Below are 4,316 nucleotides of genomic sequence, written 5' to 3' on the forward strand. Positions count from 1 at the left end.
AAAAAAAAAAAAACGAAGAGCACTTTCAGAACGAGGTCGTCTCAAGACAACGTGTGTCGCGACACGTACGCTCCGGAAAGAACTCGCCTCGTATCTCTGGAGCGGAACGTGACGCGAAGTTAAGAACGCGCGCGCGCGCGCGCGCGAGCGAATGAATTAATTAATCGCACGCACCGTACCTAATCGCATGCGCGGTACTTATCGCGTGCTTCGCGTAACGATTAGCGGCTACGATTAAAGTGTCGCTTGAAATCGCGCGGAATATTCGTCGCGAAGAGTTGAATACCTCGGAGAACGTCGAAGAGAAGAAAAAAGACGAGGAAAAAATAGATGTTTTTTTTTTTTGGTTCTCTTTTTGAATGAATTGGTGGAAGCGTGCACCGCATCGTCATCGGAACTCGTCCCGGCGTGCCAAGCACGAGAGACGGAGGCGCTCCGGAGCGGAGGGACGCGGAGGGTCAGGAGGGTACGAAGCGCCGCATTGGCACAGAGGGAGTGCGCGCTGGGAGGTGGGGAGACACTCGTCGACGACGTCGACGAGTGCGATGGGGTGAGGCGCCTAGTCGAGCGAGAGCGAGAGAAGGAGAGACGAGGAGACCGTCTAGGGACGGGAAAGGGAGAGAAGGAAAGGAAAGAGAAGGGAGAGCTTTTTCGGTTTTTAACGACATCCGAGCGCCGCCGTCTCAGTGTCCGTCCGACTCCGTGACTCGTATGTGTGGTTCGGTTCTCGGTTTCTTTTTTTTTTCTTCTTTTTTTGTTTCTTCTTTTTTTCTTCTCTCTCACGGGTTAGCCAATATACATGTAATCCGCAGCCGAACGAACTGAGAGAGGAGGCAGAGAAGTCGTTATTCAGGAAACTCAAAAACGCCTTTCTCCCTCCGCCAGATTGCGCCAGACAGTGATCCTCAGGATCGGGTCGAGGACGTGCCATTTTACGATTGAGAGCCGGATTAGTAATTCCATTGTGAATCGAATGATAACAATGCCAAGATCGCGATAAATATTCTTGCGGAACTTCTCGCGGGACACGTTTCTCACATTGAGCGAAAAAAGGGCTTTGTGCAACGATATCTGATTGATAGGACGATATAACTGATTGAATCGAATTGATTACTGATTTGTGCGAGACACACAGTGCTGACCGGCGAGGAGGAAGACACATTCTCGAAGAGTCGAAGAGTCTCGAAGTCTTGGTGTAACTATAATTTCTACCGGTAAGAGGGGACTACAGTGACTACGCCACGTCGACTGTCGAAGCGAAGGAAATGCGAACTCGCGCGCAGCCGGCTTGCGATAAACCCCTCGTAATGAGGTATATCGTACTTTCTAGGAAGTTTGATTATACTTCAAAACGAGGAACGCGCTAGATTTCATGAAAAAAAAGTCAATTAAATTGAGATATGATTAAAATTATCAAGAATGATTTACGGATTCGCTGTGGAGATCTGGAATATGTTTTGGAAATATTGTTTTTCATTTCTGAGAAATTTTCAATATGATGATACGAAAATTCTTGATACGTGATTTATTATCGAAAAGATTATAAGTTTACTTATAATGATTATCAGATGATGTATTTAATTTGTTTTCCGGTATACTATTGAAATACACGTATTAAATATAAATATAACTCAAAATCGAACGCAGAATTTATAAAACAACAAAAATATAAGAATATAATAATCTTAGATCTTATTATTAAGGATTATTCTTATTAAAGATAATATATTTTACGTGAAAATTTGTCTTTAAAATTTTCATTATTTCACACGAAGGATTTTGAAATTAATTGTAAATTAATTTAATTTACGTAATAAAAACTTTAATTTGCCACTGAAAAAAAAGTTTTCACGCTAGATTCGCCATATAAAATTAAAAAAAATATATAGTAAAGAAAAAATCGTGCATTAAAAAAATGCATAATTTCGCATTTGCTTATAATGAAATGGATGTGTATTTTTTGTAGACACCTTGTATACAGAGACACGCTGGTCGCCAAGTGTCCAATGCTCTCCCCATAAGTAAACCCAGTCCTGACATATAACGTTCCTTCCACACGTGCAGCCCTTTTCTTCTTTTTAATTCTTGCCGTCTCTGCGTCGCTTTGGTAAGAAACGAGTCTCGAAACGAGAATGAACAGGTTAAAATACGATGAACATGTTACATGCATTCTTATGCATTTTAAGTTACCACGTTTTCACTACCGTGACGGAATGCACGTGAGAGAGAAAGAGGAGGAAAAAGAAAATTAATTTTTTCCTTAACAAATAGAAAAAGTATTTTTTCAAAGTATAATAATTGTTCCTTTTTAAATATAAAGTAATTCCGAGACAATTAAATAAAGAACCGCAAGCTGTTTTTTATTGATATATATGCTTAAAGCAGCAGAAATTTTATTTTATTCCGCATATACTCGTTTAATTTACATATCATTACGTAATAAAATCATGATCATAATAATTTTCGATAATGTTTCAAAATATCTCTCGATAATGATTCGTTAAGAAATTTGTGGCTTAAAATAAAACGAGATATTTTTGTCATCATTTCATATTCGTTTTTTATTTATCGTAGTGCATAAACGCAGAGGCGATTGACCAGTTATCGCTTTCGTTTCTAATTCGGAATGTAATGTAACGCAATTTCAACGAATCGCAAATGTAAGCTTCCTCTCCGGGCGCGAAATGACGGAAATAGCTTGAGGATAATTTTGGAACACCACCATCGTGGATTCCTGATCCTTAGTAGACCCGCGAGCGAGTCTAAGCGTGCTTCGATCTCAAAATCCACAGCCTATTCTGCATGCGCAGTAACAATTTGTCGTAATAATGATAAAACGATTAATCATAATGATTTATCAGATAACTATTCAGGATACATAGTCTCAAGGACATGTTGCTTCGTAGTCCTTATATTAGAAAGAACTCCAGTTCGAATTTTAATTCATTAGCATCGTGCGCGATAATTATTAATTATCACGCATTTACATGAATAAATATAGAGCCTGAACTGCTCTCTTTCTCTCATGCGTTATTCTCCTCCAATATTATTATTCGATCTCTGAAAGAATGTCTGGAAACACAGTAGTGTCTCGGCGATTTTAGCGCTAAGATATTAAGATAAGCGCATCTCATGGAGATACGAAATAATGCCAATACGATTACGCTGTCATTATCTGTTTGTATACTTGATAAGGAGCACGTTTTCTGTTTACGTATCCGACACGAAAGCATGACTAAAGAACGTGATGAATACGTTTCTTTTTTATTTTAATGTATTTTTTTATTTTAAACTACTTTATTTAGATACATCTAGTATATAAGATAGCTGCGTAAAGTCGTTGATTTCCGTAATCTTCTTCCCAAGCCTCGACCTTTATAGTCTCCTAAGGCCAGCCCGTTCTTATTTTAAAGACCATCTTAAGTAAAATAATGTATTAAGATGCTACAGGTCTGCAATTAGATTATGTCTCACATCTTAAAACGCAAGATAGTCTTAAATATAAGATTGGACTATCAATACTGATCTAATGCCTGTTTCTACCAATGTAATTCATTTAAAGCCGTGTTCGTATATTACTGCCAGTTGTCAGTACAGTATAGTACACGTAACGGGAACTATAGATTTTCAGTATTGGCACTCAACTGGCAGTAATATACGAACATGACCTTAATCTCGATTCAACTAACTTTTTATCGTTGCATGTTATAGAAGAATTCTAAGAATAATGTTCATTTCTATCAGTACTGTCTAACTTTAATCGCGCGTTTAACCTTTTTCTTCATCCATTTCTATTATAATTCTTAGAATTAAAAATAGATAAGAAGTAAATTAAGATTAAAATTAATCTACGTCGACAGAAATAAGGATAAGTCTCCCTCTTAAATTCTCCGTTGCCTCATCGATCCTCGGAAACGTCCAGCATCCTGCGAGGACGAAAATCACCAGACCTCGCTGGAGCTTTCAGACACACCCCGTATGTTGTATCCATCGATCGCTTGCTCACTCGCTCACTCACTAACTAGCTTCCTTCGTTTCTTCCTATCGCACGTGGATACACTCGACAGAGGTGGTCAACCTTCGCAAATTTGCCGGTCGCTGCTTTTTTCGCGGATTCTTTGGCGCGCTTTCAAGTCGCGCGTTTAACATTAAATAGACGCGCTGTCGGATTTTTGCTTCACGCTGGCATTGGGGAACTTACACATGAAATTACGGAATATTGAACGCGTGAACGCGAAATCCGATAAATGCATTTTGTGATTGAATGAACCGATAAATAAATGTAAGCACGCGAGTTTATATTATATATATATATA

General features: G+C 38.8%; 1 protein-coding gene across 4 annotated transcripts in view; it reads left to right on the forward strand.

Annotated features, from left to right (window-relative positions):
- LOC108747754 (putative glutamate synthase [NADPH]) overlaps positions 1 to 4,316 on the forward strand; it is a 36,609-nt gene that overhangs the window by 11,503 nt on the left and 20,790 nt on the right. Inside the window, exon 2 of one of the 4 annotated variants that reach the window (XM_018485470.1) lies at positions 886 to 1,214. The exons of 1 other annotated variant lie outside the window; for it this stretch is intronic. The gene's annotated coding sequence lies outside the window, so the exon portion shown is untranslated. Of the gene's footprint in view, positions 1 to 663; positions 1,215 to 1,284; positions 1,313 to 4,316 lie in introns of those variants that run through there. 2 more of the 4 variants (XM_018485474.1, XM_018485473.1) reach the window with 2 other exon arrangements.

Source organism: Trachymyrmex septentrionalis, unplaced genomic scaffold (assembly GCF_001594115.1).
Source record: "Trachymyrmex septentrionalis isolate Tsep2-gDNA-1 unplaced genomic scaffold, Tsep1.0 scaffold20, whole genome shotgun sequence".
NCBI classification, from domain to species: Eukaryota; Metazoa; Arthropoda; class Insecta; order Hymenoptera; family Formicidae; genus Trachymyrmex; species Trachymyrmex septentrionalis.